General features: G+C 38.1%; 1 protein-coding gene across 6 annotated transcripts in view; it reads left to right on the top strand.

Annotated features, from left to right (window-relative positions):
• The first annotated feature begins 947 nt into the window (after positions 1-947).
• numb (NUMB endocytic adaptor protein) overlaps positions 948-25575 on the top strand; it is a 52472-nt gene continuing 27844 nt past the window's right edge. The window contains exon 1 of one of the 6 annotated variants that reach the window (XM_008398872.3): positions 948-1241. The gene's annotated coding sequence lies outside the window, so the exon portion shown is untranslated. The remainder of the gene's footprint in view (positions 1242-25575) is intronic. The other 5 variants (XM_008398875.3, XM_008398869.3, XM_008398868.3 and 2 more) reach the window with 5 other exon arrangements.

The raw sequence follows: 25575 nt of genomic DNA on the forward strand, positions 1-25575 counted from the left end.
TTCTTGGAAAGTCTTGGAAATCTATAGACAGTTTCGCTTAACTTTGTTGTTTGGTTTCTGCTCTCATAACCGCACGTTTTGATCTTCATCTTGCTGAGAGACGCAACGAAGATCCATTTTCAGTTGACTGGGAGAGTCTGAGTGATTTTTTAAAGGGGGGGTGGGGGGGGAGAAAAAAAAGAAGAAATGCTGTGCACTTTAACAAGGTTCTCAGAGTGTTTGAGAGAGAAACAAAGCAATACTGTCACAGATCTTTTATCACACTCAAAATGGGGAATGAAATGGGGTTTGTTCAGCATTTTCTCCCTAGCCACATGGAGTGCTTGTTGCTGTAAAGTTACATTTTTGCCTCATCTAGCCAAACGACATGGTTCCAGTTAAATTCCCAGAAAATTCCATATTTTCGTTTGAACTCTCACTTACGGTCATGAAATGTGAAAACGCCTTATTAGAATGACAATGGGATTGGCAGGTTTCAGGTTGTGAATTCCCAAACATATACGCTATGACGACCTTAAAAAGCTGCACTTGTTTTTTTTTTTGCTATGTTTATACCACTTTACATATTACTAGGTAATAGGTACAGTTTCAATAGTCCGTTTTTAAGGGGCAATAATTATTTTTCTAACATGCCATGTTCGTACATTTCTATTTCCAAAGTTGACACTTTACATTGCTGTATTATCATTTGATTGAGACATGCTTGTCTCTAAAGGCTAAATATCAGAAATGCCTTGGTTTTATGAAAGATCATTTTAAAACTAAAGGCTGAATATGGGATTGTATTTTTCGTTATGCTCAACATTTTCAACATTTTGTATTTCAAACCCGGTCCACACCCCAACTGAACCAAATCAGTCTCACAAACGGATGACACCGTCAGGAGAACGCATTAGTCAGCTGAATTACCGGTACTTCTTTCTATAAGCAGTAGTTTTCCAGCGTCTCCATCCTCATTGCACCATCGAGCGTGAACCTGCCTACAGTACTATCAACTATCGATCACCTCAGAGCTGCGCGAGCGGTCCAATGAGGTCACGCGGAGGCGGTCCGTTGCTAAGGAGGAGGTTTGGTTGAGTCTCTGCGTAGCAGCCATTCAGCGGCGGTGGCTGAAGCGATTGGACTGCGAGGGCTTCTCCGAGACTTTTTGTGGAATTTGAATTATTTTGGCTCAGCACGGCTCGCAGTTCATAGGTGACGGCTTCAGAGGGACAGCTTGTGGGTCGCAGAGGTGGTCACAGGTAAGTTAAAGTGAAATACGTAGAGCCCTGCTGGGACTAGCATGCCCGGTGAAGCTTGTGTTAGCTCGCCGAGCTAAGCACCACTAGCCTCTCTGAATGCGGCACACGCAGCTACGTTAGCTCCCAATTTCAAGGCATTTACTTCCCTTGCTCACTCGAGTGTTTGACAGAATGAAAAAAAAAGAAGCTGTAAATATTTCCACCTCTCTTCAAACGTGTTGAAAATGCCCAATTTCGCTTGAAAGTGACCGGTGAAGGTGGCAGGTTTTTCGGTTAGTTCCATCCTCATTCTGGTAATTAGCCAACGACTCTCAAGTTACCTGAATAACTTTGAGAGGAGGAGGGCGTCTGTCAGCGTAACTAATGGATGCATCTCCGACTAAAATATGCAGTCACCCGGCACATGAGCTGTCACGACTTGTTTTCACACACTGTCACACGGTTCGCTTGTGTAATGCCGTCGTCCCAAATGTTTACCGCCGTAGAAAAACACGGGATTTATGGGCTGCGAAGTTCGTAGAAACGAGGTGTTACAGTCTGGCTCCTTCGTTTCGGAACATACGTTTGAAAACGACACTAGATAACCCGCCGGGCAGGCAGCCTGCCTGCTTTAAGTCGTGACTCATAGTCTTAACACGCGGAATAAATATTTTTTTGTGAAGTGTGATAATGCGTCTGAGTATATATCTTATTTTTGTGGGACTTCTTGCTCGTATTGTGGTTTTCTCAGAGTAAGAGGGTGAGATTTTCACTCTGCTATCGGTGATCAGATGAGCATCGGTGGTCAGGTTACTTTCTGTCGGCTCACTTGATCAAGGTAAACACAGGAAGACACCCATACTGCTTTAAACGTCTTGTTTACTAAATGAACCCTGCTGGGGTTCTCTTAGTTTATAGTCTTTAAATGTCATGCTAGACAGTTTTTGTGGCAGTGAAAGTATTATTATTTTTGCTTGTAGGTCATGGAAACGCACCGATCAGATATTCTCTGGCCGATATCTGATACGGTTGTGAGGGTTTAAACCGCATGTAAGGATTTCAGTTATTTTTTAAACTCTCTGGATGCAATAAAAGTTCAACTGTTTTAATAATAGAATTTCTATAGTAAATTAAAATACAGATTTTTCAAAATAAAATAAAAAACAACTGAATAAAACTGTCGCATATCTTTACAATATTGCAGGTAATGAATGAAGTGAATGTAGGCCTGTCACCGTAACAAATTTTGCAGGACAATAAATTGTCCCAGAAATTATTGCGATAAACGAAGATATTGTTGTGTTTGAGGCCGTTTTCAAGTAATATAAAGACAATGGCATAACAATACAAGAACACATTCTCAAAGATCAATAAACTTTAAATTCTAGTCAACATTTCACACTGGAACTGGAAGACATTAGCACAGAAACTATAAATCAATTGAATTATGAGGTCTCTGTAAATAAGATTGTCTTTCAAAACAAGTTGCTAGTTGAGACTGAAGCACCAGACTGAAGAGTCTTATCCAGGTTTTGGTAGAAAGAGAGAGAAAGAAAAGAGAAAAATGACAAATCAAGCAAATGGAAATGATTGAGTTTGTCTCAATCTGTCATGCGAAAAAAAAAAAAAATAGTATCAGATCATGTTTGACCTCTGATGGTTTAAACGGTGCATCATAAGGCTGGACGATAAATCATTTTCATCGATTAATTTTATTTTCTGTTTTTGAATATTTAAATTTTAGGAAAATCAGATTTATTTTTTCACTTATGCACTTTTTGGGTTTTAACTCCAAAGAACCACCATATTGCTTGAAAAGCATGTTTTCTGGCTTCTGTTTACGTTTTTTGCTTTGAATTTAGGTCGGCTCACAGAAGGAAATATTAAGATAACCAGCTTTTTTTCCACAATATTTTCAGTCATTTGTAAAATTTCTTAAATGGGGGGGAAGTGAGAAGATTTTTGAAATCGAATTCAGTTTAAAAATAATTGGAGATTTTATTTTTCCGCCCAGCCTTAGTGCGTCCCCCAGCAGTAAACTAGTTTATTCCTGCTGAGACTAGGAGTTAAAGAGTGCTGGTAGTTTTCAAACATCTTGAAAGTAGCTCACGGCTTAGCTCATCCCAAAGAATGAGGGAGTCGAGCTTGGCTGCCTGCCACTAAACCCACTGTCTAAGTATGTCAGCTGTTGGAGGGAGGAGGAGAAGTCTCTCTGTCCGCAGCTTTGTTTCACTCTGTGGGAGAAACTTATTATTTTTTATTTTATTTTATTTTTTGGGGGGTTCTGTCCTCAAAGGAGAAGCTCCATCTTGGCGGCGAGTTACGCATGTGAACTACGAGAAGTGACGCAATACAGGTAGATAAACCGGCTGTGATGTTGTGATGACACAGCCGGAAGGCTTTGCTGGCTCTATGTTCCCAGTAGCTGGCCAGATTGTCGAGCCTCTGGCTGCATGTGTCGAAATCACTGTCGGCGTCAGCTTAGCTTCAGCATTTGGCTCCGTGTTAGCTAAATTATCATAAGCAGGACACCAGAATAGTGCTTTTTCTTCAGTCCTCTCTGCCTCTTTTATGCTCATCATAACCTGATTAGAGAACTTTCTTTTCCTGGTGAATTTTTGCTTCAGACAAAAATGTAAATAGTAAGAAGCTTTTTAATTTACTACATCTTTTAGAAAAAAAAAGTATGTGTATCCCTTTAAATTGTAATTGCCTTGAGTTACAACCAGACTTAAACTAATTACTTAATAAATTAATACAAGCTCAATAATTCTCATTTGTATGAGTTATTGTTTCTTTCTCTCTTTCTACCAAAAACTGGTAGAAACTGGAGCTTCGGTCTCAACTAGACCCTTTTATTTTGATGGACGATTTAGTTTAAAGAGACTTCATAATTAATTTTTTTAATTTATTTGGGATATTTAAAATGTCTTTCAGTGTTAAGTGTTCATTATAATTTAAAAACGTGTTCTTGCATTATTTTGCCATTACCATAACATTTCTTAAAAATTGTCTCAAAACAATATTATCGTTTCTAGCCACACCTTCTGGGACAATTTATCATCCAGTAAAATGTGTTATTGCGACAGGGAAGTTACAACTACAGATCTTATCGTATCATAGTATGATTTCTATATATGAAAAACAAACTTAACCCATATTTTCCTGAAGGACTGGTTCATGTGATGAACTATGTAGGATATTGCCATCTTTACTTTTTATGACTGGTCAGACGAGACTTGTTTTTGTGAGTTTGACAGAAATACTTATGGTTCCCATCATAACGATGTCTCCCAGAGTGTTATGATTTAGATTTCAGACAAAAGTTGAAGTTGCATGTATTTTGCATGCACAGGACCTGGAACATTCCAGTCTACCAAATATTGGTTCTTCTAATCTAAGTAGTCCTTTGCAGCTTCAATATATTGTGCAGCTGTAATTTAAACCAAACTCAGAGTAGACACAGGTGGACTCTGTTGACAAAAAGTTGAAGTGGCTGAATACAAAAACTGTATTTTGTTCCATTTCATAATTATGCATTATTTATATGCCCTTATAGTACACACACTTGAAGGGTGTGAATATTTTAGCAGGGCACTTTTGCATGTTATGTTAGCATGAGTAGTAATTTATCAAATGATGCTACTGCTGAAAAATTTAAAATTAAGTTGATACTTTTGTCCTCTCTTTATGTAAAGCCACTTTTTCAAGCTTTATTATGTTGTAATGTTATTCACTCATCAAAAACAAATCTGGAGTGTTGCTTTGATTTACTCCCTCACTCAACTCCTTCAGACTAGCCTGCAGCAATTAGCAAACAGCTGGTTAAATTACAAAGTCAAGTTTCTTTCATGCTTAATATATATAGCGTTCTAACAACTAAAAGTAATGTAACTATTTGATAGTGCCATTTTATAGCACAATGTGTCTGGAAAATATTTAATAATGCCCCTTTAAACATGTAAATATACTTCACTGCTCTTCTTTTGCTGCTTTTATTTGTAAATAGCTTTATTTATTACACTTTTTAGTCCTAAAGTTTACATTTTATTTTAAATAGGTCTGAAACAATGCATAAATAAAGTCCTCTCAATATTTAAGCAAATAAAGGATTGCAAGACCAACTTATAAAATCTATGGCACTTAGAAAAACAAAAAAAAAAAACAAAAAATCCTGCTTCCTTCAAAAGCCCAATTAGTGCTTTAAAATCTCTGCATCCTCTACAAAGCCTCCGTCCCGTCCACACATGTGAGGCGTGCGCGGCTCCTCGGTCTTAGCTGGGACCACGTCCAGCAGAGACACTCTCTGGCAAGTTTGTACCAGAGGGCAGCTTTCAGAGCAGTGATCTCAAATGTGCAGCTGACCCCATTTCAAAAGAAGTGTCTGAAAATAGGTTCTGGAGCAGCTTTACTGTGTTTTGGTGATGAGTACCGTTGTGTCCCATCACAGATCAAAGTCATTGCTCCTTTTTGTTTATTTATTCCCCTTCCCCACAAAATCAGTCTCCATAAAGTAGATCTATTTTTCGGGCGAACTGCAAATAAATCTAAATAAGCGTGAGTTATGATTGCCTTGGATGATTTTCAGCATTAGGACTGGTAAAGGGAGATGTCGTAAAACAGAAGCTAAATGATGGGTTCTGTCTTTACAACGTTATTATTACTGTCAACCATAGAGATTATGAGAAGGCAGTTCAGTACACCAATGGTTATGTCATATATCATGTGTGGTAGTAATACTTTGAACTGCATCAATGGCCAAAGGTAGCTAGCTGTACCTTTTTTTTCTCCCCCTCTCTCCTGTTAAATAATTTTCAGATCTTTATCTTAATTGCACAATCACATACAAGCATTAAGCCTCTGCAATCATTTTCATGTTAATCAGACGTGGTACAACTTCAGCTGCCTGGTTGTTTTACTCCTATGATTGCAGTTTCTTTGAGTGTGCCGTTTGGGATAATAATTTTAGCTTTTAATTGGCACCAAAGGGGCTGTATCTTCTCCTCTTGCCCTGCCTATATCATCTCTGTATTAGCTAGAGCGAGCTGGAGGTGGAGGCAGGGGGTTATCACTGTATGCGAGGAGTTGCCTTTCAGGTTTGTGCCAGTGCAACTCCTCCCTGGTTACGCTGTAAGGCTCAGGGACTCCTTTTGTCTTTGTAGGCCCCTATATAATGTGATACCCGAGCCTCCCGGACTGGAACAGCTCATGCTTTATTCAGCTCTCTGATCTCTGCCTTAATTATGGCCGACCTAGGATGAAATGACCAGTGGTTGGATCTCCTAGAGTGGGAACTTTGTGCCCAGCTTCCAGTTGGAGTTGGGGCTGTAGATGTTTCTTTTAAAGTTGCAGCTCAGGTGGCTGCTCACCGCACACGGACATCTGTGTGAATGTGAAACGACTGTTCTGTGACAAAAATATAACTAAAAATCAAGAGTTTTGCGTGCCAAACATTTCCACACATTCAAATTGATATATATATATATATATATATATATATATATATATATATATATATTCCGCAGATTTTGTTTAAACTCAGAAAAAAAATACACACAGCTGGGATTTATTCACTAGTTAGGTGACTACTAGAGATATGCTGATCAGGTTTTTTCCTGCTGATTCGAAACAGGCATTTTGCAAATTGTACTGCTATCGGTAATACTATCTTTAACAGACTGAAAACATATGAAGGCTCTGAAGAGGCTAAATAATTTTGAAAAACAGACATATTTATAATATGCTTCTTTAGGACACCAGTCACATAAAGAAGAGGGATTTTTATTACAAAACTGCTTGCATGAACTGCATTTAATCATACTTTCATATGTATTGATATTTATTGATAATATCTTTGAGCAAATAGTGATGGAAATAGTAAAACTAAACTAACAATAAATCAAAATTCTTATAAGAAATGTATCACCATAAATGATAAATGGTAGGTAAAATGCCCACCCATAGGTTGCAATGGCTTTTTTTTTCCTGGGATCTAAGAGTAAAAGGGGCTGAATACAAGGGTATTCCACACTTTTAAGCTTTGTACATTTGTGGGACTACAATTGCTGTGACTCACAGGCATACAGTTTCCTGAACTTACTTTTATTATCACAAAATAATGTGATAAAACTTTCAGCTATAGCTTCATGGCGACAGAGACCTCAAGTCCATATCGCCCAGTAGTATAATTTTTGTTTCACTTAACAATTTTTTTAATGTAGGTTTGCATCATAAAGTACACTCGTTTGGGGAATTAATTTACAGATTATCTTTTATTTATTTATTTTTTTCCCAGGAACCTTATACTAAAAAACATAAATTTTGTACCAGAAGTAATCTGTTTCTTCTGGTAATCTGTTAGCTTGACCTAAATACTACATAGAATATATGAGGTATTGTCAAGAGATGAGACACCAGAAGCAACAATGCAGAAGAGCTGAAGGCTGTTGTTGCCTTTGCACCTCAGCTGATTGCCTCCGTGCTACGCCACACTGATGCAGTAATTCCTGCAAAAGGAACCCTGATCTAGGCCAATCTCAATAAATTAATAAATGTATTAATTGCACAATAAGTTAAAACAAGCTCAATAATTGCATAATTCATTGTTTGTTTGTTTGTTTTTTCTGTTTTTTTTCTCTTTTTCTACCAAAACCTGGATGATAAAAGTCTCGAGTCTGGTGCTTTGGTCTCAGCTAGCCCCCATTTTGTGAACATAGACTTCAAAATTCATTTTATTTATTATTTCTGTTTTTATTTATTTTGGATATTTAAAATATCTTAAATTCCGGTGTTAAATCCTCATTAGAAATTAATGTTTTATTGACCGTTCTTACATTACAATAGGGTGTTCTTACATTATTATACCATTATGGTATGGTCTCAAAATAACAATATTATTGTTTATCGCAGTAACTTCTGGGACAATTTTATTGTCTAGTAAAATGTGTTGTCGTGACAGGCCTACCCTGACCAGTAACGGAGAGCATAGCCAATAGAGTCCATGAACATACTTTTCAGTAGGCTTACATTAATGTATTTAAAATTATATTTTGTAGATCTCTTATCACATCTGATTTGTGATTTCAGTTACAGAAAATAGACCTTTGTAAATATTGAGATGCACCTGTACTTGTACATAATGGACGAGAAGGTGTAATATACGGCCAATTTAAATAAGGAAACTTCTGCATTCTGCTGTTTAAATTTTTTTCACTTAGTGTTGGCATTAGTGAGGTGGGTGTAATTGCTTGCTGTGAAACTAATTGTCACGCACAGAAATGTTTTGACAGAATCTCTGTCCAGAGCACGAGTGGCAGCAGTACCGTTCCCCAACACAGTGTGTGCGTCTGCCCTCCTGCTACTTCCTGTTCAGCTACGTGTGATGTGTAGTATCTTGAGGCCACCTGCTGTCGTCATGCTAGACAAATGTCATGGTTACCTTGGCAGCAGTTTCCACCACAGATGAATCTAGACGGTTTAGAGATGAACAACCACCAAAAAAACCCCGTAAGGAACAAGTGACACATCAGTATGTTCAGTTCAGTGTCCAAAGCCGAAGTAAAAAGACATAATGGTGACTCAAAGGTAATTACAGTAATAACAAAATCATGATGTTTTATTAATTTGTGGTGCAGTTACAAACACACTTTTTGTTTTTAATGTGTAATAAATCCACAATTTTATAAATTTAATCTTTGATCTCAATATGTTTTGTGAGGCGGAGTCCCAGTGCGTTTTATTTGGATTTCATTTGGTAGACCTCTATTGAGTTGTGCATAATTCAGAAGTGTTAGGGGAAACATTTTGTTGCAAACTTGAGGAAGAAGATAATTTTGTATGTGACAAACACATCACATGCAAACGCATGCAAAAAAGTGTGCAAGGCCGAACAGATCATGCTCGCAGTGGGACATGGTGGCATCATGTTTGGGAACAGGGAGGCTGGTCAATGTTGATGGGAAGATTCATGGAGCTGAATAAGGGAGAAAATGTGCAGAGCCTCATGCTGGAAATTTAAGTGAGAATCTGTAGCAAGAAAGCACAGTTCAAATGCACCTCATCCACTCCTGCTGTGGTTGGGCTTTTTTGTGTTGGATTATTACACCAGCCAGGCATATTCTGCTTTAATCAAACTGTGACTAGAGAGTCTGGTTCTAATGCCAAAACCCCCCCTCAATTTTGCAATCGTGGTGTTCCCATTAAGTAAGAAATGCAATTAAAATCACACTTGAATAATTTTGTTCACGTGGTAAGCCATTAAAAAACATGCCGCGCCAACATCCTTCTACCACTTCCTGTTGTCTTCTTCGTCTTTTCCACCAGTAGTACCATCCAGGCTGTTGATCACGACTTGTGTGATGTGAAAAAAAGTGTTTCCATTGCAGTTTTGTGAAATACACAAATTTCAATACAGCCAAAAAAGCACTTTTCATCAAAATGTTTTTTTTTTTTTTATTGACTTGTTTCTATTAAGTGAATTTATTTTTGCAATTTCAGTTTTGAACAATCTTATTGTTAATGGAGAACCTTGGTAAAGCTTTTAATGTGGACCAAAAAAACCCCCAACGTGTATGTGAATGCCTAGTGGACCGGAGACCGCTCCAAAAGCTGGAATTGGGTTATGGCGCAGGGCATTCTGGGTAAATGCAACTAAAACAAATGCATCAGTTTAGGAGTTGTGGGAGAAGTGGCTCATGGTCATTTACCAACAACAAAAGAGAAATCCTACAACCACTAAAACCTGACGCTACTCCATTTTTATTTATGTTTTGTGAAGTAGGAAGTTGGTCTCATGTGTTAAGAGGTTTTCGAGTCGTTTCCTTCAGTAGTTCTTGGTGCAGCGCCACCACAGACCAGGAGGGGAACAGGGGTTTCAATTAATTTAGTTTGTTTGACCAGCCCAACCAAGTCTACGGGATTATCAGATTTGAAAACACTCTAAATATCAACAATAAACTCTCAGGATTTTGGTTGTAATGTAGCAAAGTGTTGGGGTGACTGATTTCTGTAGATATAGGTGAGAGGAATATGAATAAACATTTACAAGTAAATATTTTAATCACTGTTCCTGGTGTCGCATCAGGTTTAATGTCAGCGTCCAAGAAGATCGCTGTTCCAGCAGCCCCTCGCGTTGCGAGTTTCAAACAGAATTAATTTTCTTCAGCACATTTGTATCTCTACAGACTCCTCTGCCTTTTAAAAATGGATTCTTTATCCCACTTGTGGTTTCCAGGGAAGCTCCTTCTCGCTCTCGTGGGCCAACGTTTACCGGCGCTCGTTGCATAACCGACACGAGTCTGATTCGTATTCCTTTGGCTGCTGTTTATCTGTTAGATAATCGGGTCATGAGTAGGCAAGAAGACCCAATGACGAGAATATTGAAGGTTTTAATGAAGTCATTTTCCGACTATGACAGTAGATTTGTGGCGGTGAGATGGATGATCCCGGGTTGTGGCGGAGGGAGGACTTGCATCCGGCGCTGAAGCTTTGCCCAATCGATGATGAAAGTTCCCCCCTGCCAGAAAGAGTCAATTATTAATGAGCTAAATATCATGTTCTGCCTTGAGTAAGAGGGACGTTGTTTTTGTTTATGAATCACTGCTGCTCCTTTTGCATTTGGACAAACGCCAAGATGAGAGTAGATTAAATGGGGTATGTCTGCTTCAGTCTAGATTCCTCTCTGAACATAAAGCAGGAAAAGTGAGTTTTACTTTTTATTTCATCAGATATTATTATTATTTTTATTTTATCGGATATCTGGGAAAAAAACGTTTTCTATTTGCATTAATAAGCAAGTAGTTTAGGCGTTTAGGTGACAGGTGTCTGCTTGTGTTGTTACAATGCAAGACATGTCGAGCAGCAAGTTCACACACGGCACAGCCTCGTACCGTTCCTCAACACCCAGCAGCCTGCAGAGAGAGGACGTCTGGCTCCAGAGACGGCCACTGTGCTGAGTCGACAGGAGGGGGACAATGCTGGCTTGTCGGCTCGGCCGCCTTTGTGCCGCATTTCAGACAGGCCCACCATCGGCTTTTGGCTCCACCGACATGTTGACTGGGCCCTCGCCTGGTGGTTGCTGACCCATTGTGCCCGCGGTGCCTGCAGCTCGTCAGGGCTGCGAAGGCCGCCGATTATCCCGCAGTAATTGGTGCCTGGGCCCCGACTGATCAAAGGTGTCCAGCTGATTGTGGGGCCCTGGTAATTTTCCATTCTCTGATGCTCTGCAGTCGTTGCCTATTTGCCTGTTCATCTGACCCACTTACTTGCCTGGCTGTTCGTACTGTATCTGGACAGAGGGTTGATGCTTGCCAGGATAATTATGCCTCTTTTTATTTTTTTTAACTTAAATAAAAAACTGTTATTAGCCAGCAAAAAGACACATGGAGTTTAAAAACAGTAAAAATGTCAAGTCTTGTTTCAGTTAGGGTTAAGCACTAGAGCCTTGGAGAGAGCCCAGCAGCCATGTGACTTGGCAAAGTTTTTATTCAACTTGTACAACCCAGTCATGTGCTTTTCAGGCTTTTTTATTAGTCAGGACTCTGCTCTTTGTCTGCTTTAACTTTATTAGTTTATCTCTGCTTCTCTTCATGAAGGTATGTAACATCCCATCAAATTAAACTTGGATAACCTACTAATGGATTAGATGTATAAAGGGGCCGTTTCAAATCTCTTGGACCGTAACCCTCTGATCTGCCAATTTTTGGTCAATTTCTTTGGGAACACTTTTAAGAACAAGTATATTGTTTTACATATTTTGGCATGAATGTAAAATTTTAACAATATTTTAAAAAGCTAAAACAATGATGTTTCAGAAAAACGGCCCTAAGTTTCTAAGTTGTTTTTTTTTTTCTGCATCAACTAAAACAATACAAAAACAAAAAACAATTAGGTTATGAAACAGCAATATTTCTCCAAATAAAACGCAACAAAAGAAAATGTATTTTATCTAAATTGTTTATGGGATAACAAATCATTTATGGAAGAGAGCAGTTGATATTATGCAGCTCTGCACTTAACCAGAACTTTAGTATGTCAAAACAAAACGTTTAAAATTGTTTTTAGCGTCTCATATTAGCATTTAGCATAATTAGCATAATTAAATCAGCTAGCATTTCTATTTATAACTATCACTCATTTGTAGATTTAGTAGGCTATACCTTTCTTATAAAAGACTATTTTTTTAACCTTGTCGTCTCAGCTGTAACATGTTTAGCTTTATTTGAATCCTTAATGCGTTGCGGCAGCCAACACACGTCACTAGCAAACAGTTTCTAAAAGCTGCTGTCTTGCTCAATTCATTTCAAAACGGCGTACTAACACTGAAACTAGCTGAGTCTTATTCACCGAGTTAATAGCAGCCACATCAAAGAGATCTGTTGTCAGTACAACCTAGATATGGTGCATTCACTGTCAGGGGGGTGAAAACAGGGGATATTGTTAGTTATTTATCACCAATCAGGAATTGATTAGAGTAAAATTGGCCAATTCTGGTTACTGGCCAATTGCATTATTTTGAGGAAGTGTCCAACATTTCTTAGGAAAAACTACTGGATCAGCTGTAAGTAAAGTGAACAAGCCTGCCAAGTTGCATATATTAGCCCAATAACTGCTAAAAATGACTTAACTGAGCCTTCTAATGTTTCATTCTGATTTATATTTCTGTCTGCAAGGTATGTGCAGGCCAAATACTGATCATTAAATGCATCAGTGTTTAAGTCTTGGGTAGCATCAACACACTGCATATATAATGATGTATGTTGTCTCTGAGTTAAATGCAAATCAAATCAAACTGCACCGTTTTAGAATAAAATGCAGTCTAGCGTTTGTTGGAGTAAAAGACTAAATTTGGAAAGCGCTTTTTACAGTTCAAAACCAGACCTTTTCTTACACGTAACACACTGAAGTTAAATCAGACTATACTTCTGTTTTTCAGGTCACTTAGCAATTATTTTGAGAATTCTATTTGCTAAAAGCCAGAAAAGTGGCGAGAATATTTGTTAGAGATTCTTTTTTGTAACTTTCATTGTATATTGTGTTTTAAGGATTTAATTGGAGCAGGAACATAATTGACCTTGACACAATTTGTTATTTAGAACTGTCTTTTAAGTTAATTTGTACTGTTTTTATCTACAAAGTGTGGTTTGAAAAAATACCTGGAAAATGCTTGATATGTGTTTGAATTTTGCTGTGGGAAAAGTGCAAACCACGCTAAGTAAGGCTCATCACCATCAGTTTCTGAAGGCGTCCTCTTTGCTTCACACTTGCTTTAGCTTTACCGAGAAATCTGCTGGGTAAATAACTTGACAGTTTTGCTCAGTCTACTGCGTGTCTTGGTATTCAGCAGCCAGTTCTTTACAAATATTCCAGCCAGAGCACAGACAGAGCTAGACTCAGGTATGTCCAAAGAATCCCTAATGTGTGCAGCTCAACAGCTGTGCTGAATTTTATGTTCGACCCTTTTCAGTTGGCTTCTTGACGTCAACGTAACCTGCTTTTAATTGTGGGGATTCCTGCTGCTTTTGTGGCCGTCTCTTCCTTCCTTTCAGCAGACCATGTCAGGCAGCTTATACAGGTGATAAAAGGTTACTGTGTGGTTTTAATTTTACTTTCTCAGCCAGATTAGAGGGCAGGTGTAGGGAGGAGAAAGGTATTTGGCCTTGACGCGTATACTTGGAGCACGCATGCTTTTCTGTGAGTCGTAGTCTTGTCGGACAGCCAATGTGGCAACTGCATGTCTGTTCGCTCAGCAGGAAGTTCCTGTTCACTCCGTACTCTCGTCACTCATGCTGCTAGACTAAATCTGCCACTGATACACAGACACACACATGCACACACACAAGGTGAGTGCCACAACACCATGGTATGGTGTTGTGTTTAGACAAAAAGCTTAATCCCTGTTGGCGCTCTGATGCAGTTGTTTCTATGTGGCATTTATCCTTTTCCTTCCCCCAATTTCGTAGTTGTAATATGTCTTTATACAATAATACAGCGCTTTACATAAGTGTGAATACTTGTGTTTTTATACATTTCAAACATTATTTAAAGCATGGTTAGGTTCTGCAGCAATACCCCAAGCTTTGAACATCTCACTTTGCTTTTTGGCAAAACTGTGTGGCAGAAAAACTAACGCTAACACCGTCCTCACAGTGAAAAATGATGGTGGCAGAAGCATGGTGTGGGTATAGTACAGCTCGCCATGTTTAATGAGAAGGTGGATTGAGCTAAATGCTGGATGAGAGCATCTTACTTGAAACTAGAGATATGCCTAATGTAATATGTCGTATTTTCTGGACTATAAGCTGGAGTTTTTTCATAGTTTGGCTGGTCCAGTGTGACTTGTGCGTGTGCGTATGTGTGTGTATTTTTTTTGTTTTTTTTACCCTCCTCTTCATGACACATTTTTTGACTGATGCGTTAAATGTTAATTCATACTGACCGACATGAACCAAGGATTAAATATTTACCGTCTCAAGCCACGAGGAAAGCTAACCCGCTGATGGAATATGGCCAAAGCTGGAGGAATGACTCCACAGTTGGGTGCTTAAATATCGCTGGCAGGCTTTTGAACAGAGCAGTTACGTCTCTTATTCCTGGTACTTACCAAGGAGGTGAATATATGTCTTTGCAGGTGGGCATTCTTGGTGCCGCCTCTTTATCGTCCTGGACTTACTCCAGGCATCTCCGCTTCACTGCACACTTCATCGGCTACAGTAGAAAAATTTGATGAAGAAGCACAGATTGTCAGAACACCAGCGGAGCGGAAGCATTCCTGACCAAGTTGATAAAGCTCGGACATTGGTGTGTCAGAAACCGCCAGCAGACTTTCAAGCCAGCAGCTGAACACAACTTGTCACCGGAACTTTCCATCAACATGGACGAGATCAAGCTCTCGTTTGACAATTTCTAAAATAAAGTTGAGTCATACTCCAGAGCAACTTATAGTCCGGAAAATACGGTAATTAAGTGTTAAAAAGCAATGATTGAGAATAAACCAGGACTCGCATTTTTCCTTCTGCTTTCTAGATTCACTGACTATCAAATTCTTTTAACTCTATCATCTCTATTGATTCCCTTTCTTCTTTCATGTTTCACTTTGTGTGCGTTTGTGTCTTTGTCCTCTGCATATGTGTGTGTACAAATTTATCTGAATCTAATTCCAACATTAGGATGTTTATCTGATTTATTAAAACGAGTCAAAATGCACGGGGGAAAAAGGTTCCCAGCAGAGTTTTGAAGGATACTGGCCCCCCCCCTCACCTCCCCGCAGCAATCTCTAGATGATGGGGAAGTCATTGAAGAGTGACAGGCCTTTATCACAACGTGAAGACCATTAACCTGCACACTGACACCATTCTTCACTGCGACACTTCCAGCGCCTGACGTATGCTCAGCCAGCCAGCTCAAATTATCTTTCTTGATACACAAATTAACACATGGAAATGAATCCAGAATGCAAATGTTTATCCCGATCAATAATAATAATTTAAAAAAAGAAAATGTATTGACCTGTTCTTTTTTTCTTTATTTTCCCCCCTCTGCTTTGCAAATGCGATGTAAATTATTATAATGAAATAAATGATGCTGCCTGGTCAGAGGAACCACTTAAATGCTAAATTGTTAATAGCTTTTGTAGAAGTCACAGCCACGGCAATTATGCTTTTCAGTTGAAACCGTCACAGGCAGGATCAACCAGTCATATCTGTGCAGTGAAATTCCCCTCGATTTGGTCCAGGTGATCATTTGGGGAATGCATTAATTTGTCTCTAATCACTGAATAATTTCTTTTTCTTTGTAGTTTTGCTTTGATGCCCAAATGAACGTGTCTTTATGGTTTATGATCACATAAATGTTCTTATTTACTGATCATTTATCTGCAGTCTATGGGCAATTCATTTCACTTTAAGTGATGGGGCTAACCTCTCCTTACCTTCTCTAGGAAGTGCATTTAGATGCACTTTCAGTAGATGCATTTTCACAAGAAATTAGTTTGAAAATTAATCTACTAAGAGCTTAGTTTCAACTCAAATTCAAACTGTTTTATTTTGGCTGAGGAATCTGTGTTATTCATTATGATAACCTTATTTTTATCTTTACCTCCACTAACTGTTTTTCTGTAGCTTTGATGAGTTGTTTGACAATCTGGACGCTCGTTGTGTGACCATTATATTCAGATGCAGGGGGTTTATGGTTGCCTGACTGTCAGCGGTAATGAGTAATGTTTCAAACAAACTGGTCTATGCAGTGTCACCCACCCAATAGGCTTTAAATCAGAAACGACGGGGCTGCTGTCGGTGGGTGGAAGATAACCGTCAGAGCTTTGACGAAGAATCGCTTAAGTGCAACGCAACATCTGTGTAAAATTTACCACAGATTGCTTTAATTGTATTGTGTTATCGCCGATCACCCTGTGCAGTTTATGTTTTTTGTGAATTAGTGGCTTGGCAGGAGCGTACTTGGTTGTCATGGTTAAGGAGGCCTTTCAGTGTCAAAGTTAGACATTTTGGGATGGAACGTGTTTGTAGGAACGTGACTTCATTGTTGTAAAATTCAAATATGTTGTAATTTTCCTCTTTTACCTAGAAGTTGTTTGTAATACATAAAAACTCAACTACTTAAAAAAAATTGAATCTCTATATTATATTTTTCTCCTACGGCGATATTTTTTCCACCTGCTCAATGCTTTCCGAGTCGATGATATATGGGAAGGTTATAGCGAACATGAGCCTATAAGCAAAACAGTCCTTAAAGGTGACTAGCGCAGCCCACAAAACTTTTGGTTTGAGGCAAACTACCTCAAAGTTTTCATGTGCCGTTGTACACGAGTTATTTGCTGAAACAAACATGATTGGCTCTCAATTTACTGTGTATTGTGCCAGCTGGAGCTAACATTATTAGCAGCAGCTAATGCAAAACCAAATGCAAAAACTTAGTCTTATAAAATGTAAGTTCACTGCTTGTAACCGCTTTTGCTTTGTTGTTTTTACAACAGAATTAAATATTTCTCAAATAAAAGCTTTTGTTACAGGTAATTGTGGATTCTTTTAACACCCCACTACTATTAAAAATGGCTAACTTTGCGTGTTTCTACAGTAATAACTTCCACATGAAAGAGTGGAAAGAGCTAAGAGCTAGCACTTAGTGCATTCACAGGTCAGAAAAGATTGTCAATAACTTGAGTTATTGCAGTTCAAAGCCGTAGGAAGTAGCTTCATGCAAGCAAAAATGTAGGGGCAATATCTAACCACATAATATGACAAAAGAAAGTAAGGAAATAACGTCACATTAACTTGTTTGTAAGGGAAGGCTTGGCATTATGGAGTTGATATAGAATAAGTATGTTTGTGTTAAATTGCTCACTGTATTTGAGCATGGCAACAGTTTAGCTTGTTTTAAGGATTGGCTTGTTAGGGAATGTTGACATTTGTGACTTTGACCAAAGTTCTGATAATACTGGAGTCCCCGCCTCCTCATGTGCGGTGTCAGCTTGCATCAGCTGTTTTGACCTAGATGGGGTATTTTTCATGTTTTTGATCGCTACTGCTTGGACTGGATTAGTTTATTTAACATCTTAGACCACAATGCTTCCTCTGAAACTTGTATAAATATCTTTAAGCCTGTACTCTCGCAGTGAGGCTGCCACATGTAGGAGTAATGGATCACGCATTAACAGCACCTGGTGAATATGTAACATTGGCGGTGTTTCTTCTGGTCACTGCTGTGTACAGAGGAAATACTCTGTGCACAATTCACCCTGGTTTCTTCTGATTCTCTCTCTTTCTTGGCTGTTTTTAGAAAACTTGTGTTTGGTGCTTCCTCTGCTTAGTCTTCGTGAGATACTTTTTCACCCAAATTTTTTTTTATTTTCATAATAATTAAAAAAAATGTGCATCTGGAAGAAAACAACGCTGTCAGTGTTTCCAGTCCAGGTATTGTGTCTTATTCCAAGGTGGTCGAAATGCCAATAAAGCAAAAACATTTTCAAGATCCCTTGATCGTCTCTGATTTTTGATTGGCATGCCAATTTAGTTTTTTCTTTTTTTTTCTCCAGTTATTACATAAATAAATATCTTCCTGTTTCTGTCTACTCTGTAAACTCATCCACCTGTAGTATGTACTTTGAACATCAGATAAAGGTTACGGTCATTTGCTTTTATGCATAGATTATCATGGATGACCTTTATTTCCTTTTGGATTCAAAATTACTTCCTCTATTGAAATAATGGTGGTAAATATAGTTACCAAATGTGCCATAGTTTTTAAATCACTTTAAATCAGCTCAGATTTCCTTAATTTTGGGAAATTGGTGATTGGCCAGTACGGATACGAAAATCTGATTTTAGCCATGTTTCCATTACTAAAATTTATGTTCATAATTCCAATTTGTGCCCTTATACGGTCAATGGAAACGCGGCTAATAAAAAGGATTAAAGAAGAGTATCTGTTTCCATTCAACCAGCAACGAAAGTACGATCCATCTGGTTGGGTACGGCACCGAGGCATGGATCACACAATTACCTTTCGGCTCCATGAAGATATTTTTCCACGGCTACCACATGAGTTAGTACCTATTGTATTTCCAGCAGCAGCTTCCAATAAATAGAAAGGAGAATTGATGGAGTCGGATGCTGGGAACACTACATCAAACCGCTCCTGGCTGGCCGTTGCTTTCAGTCTCCTAATTCTCCGAACGGCACAACGGCCTCTCCATTTGAGGTCTCCTCTGGCGAGATTCTTTGGAAAAACAATATCTGAATGGATCTATTGGGTGAAAACAAGGATTATAAATCTTGAGGACGACTTGTTGACATCCTGTGTGGGGAAACATCGCAGATCCTGATTGATTTTAGTCTGTGAATCATAAACGGGGTACGCCTGTGGGCAGATGATACAGTGACAAGTGATTTGTGAGGATTCTACCCTGGATGCTTAAATGTGACCTCTGCCGCTAACTCTTAAGTGAAGTGTTAAATGGTGTGCTAGCTGGTCAAGTTGCTCTTCCTCTGGACATAATCACCACACTTTGAGAGAGACGGTATGGATGGTATGGATGTGCAACTGTAAGATCTGGTCCATATGTTTTATTTTTGTCTGCCAGACTTTAGCTTAGGAAATAAGGGTCACTGTGTCATTCTGAGGGCAGAGAACAGATTCACCCTGTAATTATTCAGTGGCGGACTGGGAGCTTGTCAGCAGGTCAAACAGTGGCTAACACTCCTATTCCCTCCATTTCCTTCCTCTGTAGCATTCCATCCATCTACGCCATGGCCTTATCACTTGCTCTCTTGTAGTTGAGGATTTAGATTGGCCTGGTTCAAAGAATAGATGTTCTACCCGGCCTGGGTCAGTATGTTGGGTATTACAACAAAGAATAGGAAATGATTACATTTATTTGCTAAAAAGAATTTTTACACCTTTTGTCATTCTGCTCTACATAGAGTGATACAAATGAAACAAGATTGGATTAGCTGATTGGGAACAACCTGAAGTCAACTTCTGCTTGTAGTTTGTCAACAGAAGTTTTTAAACGACTGTTTTAAATTAAATAAATTCACGTAAAAAATTAAGGCCTTATAATGACTTGAATTCAATTCAGAAAAGTAAGTTGGCCTTAAATTTAAGATCAGTTTAAGATCTTAAAGTTTAAAGTCTTTAAGATCTTAAACTGATCTTAAAGACCAGTTTAAGATCACTGGTCTTAAACTTTGTCTTGGCAGGACTGCTTAATTGTATTTTCTACGTGTTCTTTTTCCATCAGGGAAAAGGTTGAGTCATATGCAGACATCTTCATTGGATTATGTTGGTCAATGCTAATACCCTTGCTAGCTAGCTCTGTAGCCTTTTTTTTTTTGCATCTGTCATGGGTAAATGCAATTTTATCGCCGGTTGACTGGATAAAGTTTGTATATGTTATTTGAAATAAAGATATTAAATTCAATTGGTAACCGTTGTAGAAAGACTGTAAAAAGTTTTATATTTGAGTTACTGAACCTGCAGGCACACTATGATTATTCTATCGATTATTCGGACGATTAATCTGACAATAGGATAAGTAAAATAGCACTTTCTGCAGATTTTTCACTTAACCACTTAAACTTATTTTATACATTAAAAATATGTCAAAAATGCAAATAAACAATTCAGGACATTTATCTAAATAAGAAAATAAACATTTTATTGCCTAATATGCTGTAAAATGGCAAAGGATGCATCTGTATCTAATTAAATACTTAATTTTTTTCATGATTTATTTCTTTTCTGTTTATCTTAACATCAGTAAAGTGTAGGGCTAATCTGACAATTTCAATAAACCAATTAATAACTGGATCACAAAAACTCCTTAATAGGAGAATTTTACAGAATATGAATCAGATGAAGATAAAACTGTCACTTGAAGACTGTGTAGAACATATTCAGAGGCAAAGAAGTTTTTTTTAAAAATCTAAAATGCAAAATAAATTTTTTTTTATTCAGTATTGGCTTAATTCTTCCCTGACTTTTTTTTTCCCCAGCAAAGGGCATTTTTTGATCTGCAATGTAGTTATAAATTAATTGATTGCTAAATTACTTGACGATTATTTCAGTAATTGATTAATCACAATCGCCTCAGGCCTACATCTTGATGTAATCATAATAGTAACATCTTTTCGCTCACGTGTTTATCTGGCTTTCAGATTGTTTCCGTTAGCATGCGCATTTAGCCCTGCAGACGAGCTCTGTACCTGACAGAAGTGATTAAGTCTGCGGTGCAGAGTGCGGTGAAAAGTGTGCTGATCATCAAAGCAGAGCGCAAGTGTGCTGAGCCTGGAGCTCAGTGATCGGCTGCTGATGACTTCCAATTATTTCCTCACAGTCTGCAATAAATGGTGGGATTTTTATAATTTAGCATTTTTCTACTGATTTGTTTACAGCGTGGAAAATAAGTATTTAAAGTGGTAATCTTTCATGTTTCCCACTTGGGTACACCTCAACTATGAGAGACAGAATCTAAAAACAAAACCGAAAAATCTAACTGATTTTAAAATTAATAATGATTAGCATATTGTTGCATGAAATGAGTATTTAAGACGATACAAAAACAGAACTTAACATGTACAGTTGCAAAGATCAGACGGTTTCCCCCACTGCTTATTGGACTGTTGGTAAGTTGAATGAAGAAGGTTCCAGAATGGGAAGATATTAAGGCTTTAAAAATGGCTCTGAATTGCATAACACCAACACGGCATGATCTCTTTCCATGCATTTGCATAAATGCATTATGTTTGTAGAAATGTCTTCAAATGCCTAAAAAGATGTCTTTGCATGCGCCCACATATTAGAATGCATTTTCAAATATGCGTCGTATAAACATTCAATAAAGACGCAAAGAAGAATTAATTTAACTGGCACAGTGCCTGCATGGCAGATCTATTCCTGAGCAAGCGTTCAGTTATTTTGGCATGCCGCGATCACCATTTCTTTCTACACTGTCAGAACAAATGTGGCACTTTTTGATTTTATTCAGATTATTCCAATTATCCGGGATCTCACTGTGTTTTAAAAGAACAAACAAAAAAACAAATATTTGAAGTTTAGCTTTAGCAGCAAATGCTTTTGTTTCACAGTAATATCTGTTTACTTCTCATGAAGACATCATGTCATCTCTGGGGTATTGAATGGCCTCAATTTAGGTCAGTCTTCCCCCAAGCGTCGATGTGTATGACGGTAATTAGTTTTGTGGTTTGAGACCCAGAACATTACATTTTGAGGAGTGACTTTGCTAATTAAGTGAGCCATTGGATCACTCATGTCTGAACCTGGACTCTCAATACTGGACTATTTATAAGTCAGTATAGAGAAGTACCGGTTTTGTGTATCAGCTTCCCTAATTCGTCATGTTTTGTCACCATAGACTTATCGAACCAAAATAACATTGTTTTATCTAGAGCTGCGGCTAATGATTTTATTAGCTGATTAATTTGTGAATATTTTTCAAAGTAACTGATTAGTCAATGGTTATTTTTAACCAACTTCTGCTTTATGTGGGGAAATTCTCTGTTACTAAATGTTTGTCAGGTCAAAAAAGAAAAAAACCCTACTAAGAATAGCTGTTTAGTGCTGAATAATTCAGTTTTGACCAGTTTGATTCTAACATTTTAAATTAGAGCTCAATTGGGTTGGTCCAGAAACAGTGAACTAACCTTTTTAATTCAAGTTCTGAATCACATGGCAACTTCATTAGGGTCTTAATAACATATTACAGTTGCTGTAAACAGCATTAACATGAGTAACTGGAATGGTATGTACTTAGCTGCTCTTATTCATTAGCTTTTGTTCCATAAAACTCCTGAAACATGACTGAAACTTGAGGGTAAACCATGTTTCCAGTGTTTTGAGATGGTCATCAGAAATTAGCTTTTATTTTTATGCATGTTGCAATAAAGCAATAAAGCAATTAATCACATGATAAATTAAAACAACTTCAGAAATTTCCATTTGCATGATTTTATGCTTTTTCTTTTTTTCTTTCCCTCTTTCTACCAAAAGCTGGATGACAAAAGTCTGCAGTCTGGTGCTTTGGTCTGAGCTAGCCCCTTTTCTTGAAGGACAATTTTGTTTACAGAGATTTAATCATTCATTTTATTTATTGTTTTATTTATTTTGGTTATTTAAAATGACTTCCAGTTCCACTGATAAATGTTCATTAGAATTTGAAGTTTATTGATGTTTGATCTTGCCATTACAATACTTCAAAATGGTCTCAAAACGACAATATTATCATTTAACGCAATAACTGCTGGGACAGTTTATTATCCTGCAACCTAGTTATTTCATGCAACAGTAAACAGATTTTGTTTTGGGAATATGACTGCTGAGCCCTGCTCCACAACCCGGCGCCAAGTTCTCCGTCTCGGTTTTGTTCCATTTTCCGCCCCTTCAGAGGACACTTCCCAGAGGAGACATCTATTGATCAGTTTTGGTTTGATGCATTATTAGCGCACCAGGCACAAGCCATGTTTTTAGCAAGAAATAACTTACTGCTCCTGTCAAATTAAGCAGCTGTCCATGCGGGTTGTCACCTTTTTTTCCCCACCCATCCAGAGTTGGAACACACTGTGATATGAGATGCTTTATTAGTTTTTGGTCCCAAATTGTGGGATTCTTATTACCCTTTCCCTTATGGGTCCCTTGTTAGCTTTGTGAAGCCGACAGCCAACATATCCCCCTTACCCACCTCCAGCTCGTCCTTCTTACACATTAAAAAAACTCAAAGCACACAGTGCGTCCAGACAAATTTGAGCTCCACAGTACCGGCAACGTCCGGGGTCAGTCTACCCTACGATTGAGGATGTGCAATATTACTGTTGATCTTTAGGCTATAAATACACACAGAACAGATTTTCCAAAATGGGATAAACTGTATCGGCTGGCAAAAGCGGTGGGACAAGTGAAGAAAGAAGATTGTTGGATTGTTTTGTCTTGGACTGCCCCTCTCCTCTCACTCTCAAGCTCACTCCCACTTGTACCCTCTCTCTCCCTCCTTACTTTGAAACTCAACTGCTTTACTCATCCCTGGGAGCCTTCTGCGGGGATTAATCAGTTTTCCTGGAGAGATTATTCAAATACTATTACATCTGCAGCCTACTGCACCACAGCCCTCCCTCCTTCCTTTGCTCCTTCCTTCCAGGCACATCACAGACAAACTGGAGTCGACAAAACTATTACTCCATCTATTTTATTTGTATATTCTGTTAGCTCTCTTTCTCTTTATTTCTCTCTTTTTTTAAAGTATGGTAATAATTTTCCGGTTTTAAAAAGCAAAGTGAGACCCAGTAGGACGTTTCACCTTCTCCCGTTTACTCCGAAGTTGTGTACGTTCCCATGATTACAGAGTGGGTATAAATGGTTCTTATGTAATTGTTCTCATTAGTGGTAACAGTGGAGAAGCCAAGGGTTCTCACGGCACCAATGTACTGGAGCTCTGACAGGTCCAGCAGGGTACCAATCCCGGCCTTTACCTCCCTACCGCTTGACTCCAGCCCCTAATCGATGCCTTTTAACCTTTCTATTAGCCCTTTGGTGTATCTTACTTTTCAAGTTTTAAAATGTGACTCTTGATGCTTGAGATAATTTATTTTGGGAAGAAACAAACTCCAACCGATTGTCACAAAATTTGCAACAATTAGACCAAAAGCACAAATTTAAGCAGACATGTTTAAGCAATACATTTTATAACAAGCAATTAATCAATTGATGTTGTGATGAATATGTTTGAAGGACAATTTTGTTTAGAGACTTCATAATCCGTTTTGTTTGTTGGGTTTGGTTGTGTGTTATTTTGGATATTTAAAAAGATTTCCAATCCCAATGTGGAGTTTTCTACAGAAAATTAAAGGTTATTAGCGTTTGAAAGGGCAAACTTACATTCAATATGTTACTTGAAAATGGTTTCAAAATAACAATATTATCATTTATCCCAGTCCTTTCTGGAACAATTTATCGTCTGGCAAATTTATCATGACAGACCTATTGTCAATGTTTGGTCTATTGTTGGAAACAAAGCGATTTAGGACAGTTTTTAAAATTAAAACATTTTGTCTTGCGGAAATCTTCATAAATCTTAAACTTTTTCAAGTTTTAGACATAACTTCACCTACAAATTTGATGTATGCATGTAACAGTCAGCAGAAAGTAGAGCGTAATTTAAGTGGAAGAGCCGATGTATTTTTTGGACCAGCTGTTGAAAAACTACTGGATACAAACTTCTTCTCCTTCTTCTTCTTCTTCTTCGAGAGAAGTCGATTGCGCATCATGTTATAATTGACCAACCGCTCTGCACTCTGTGGAAGCCGTTTTTATTTCGCTGCACTTGCCGATCGCTTTAGTGTCTGAGTTCTCCTTGTGGTTTGTAGCTTTTGCAATGCCACGACACTTCTCAGAAACGTTACTTTACACACAAAACGAGGCAATTTCTTGTATTTCTCCACTTTAAGCCACAAATGCTCTGTGGAGGACGCACCAACGGTTGTTTCAGTGCCGTTTCTGTGTAGTGATAACGGTACAGAATCGGAACGAGGTATGTTTTTGGTTTGCGCATCTAATAATAGATCACAGTAGGTGGTACAAAAACCAAAAAACTAAACATAACTACATTTCTAGCTCTTCATGGTTTCATTCATCAGTTTCCATCCTTGTAATCTGCAGTTAACTACATTTTGCCTCATTTCTCTTCTCTTTTTATTTGTGTTGGACTGATTTCCCTGCCATTTTGTTTTTCTTTTAAGCTCTCGCCTGCTTTTCCATTTTCATACACCATGTTGCTTTTTTTAGTTATTTGGCTAATCAAGGAGCTAAATGTACCAAACATGATTCACTCCTG

The sequence above is a fragment of the Poecilia reticulata genome, chromosome 22, assembly GCF_904066995.2.
Source record: "Poecilia reticulata chromosome 22, P_reticulata-male-v2, whole genome shotgun sequence".
NCBI classification, from domain to species: Eukaryota; Metazoa; Chordata; class Actinopteri; order Cyprinodontiformes; family Poeciliidae; genus Poecilia; species Poecilia reticulata.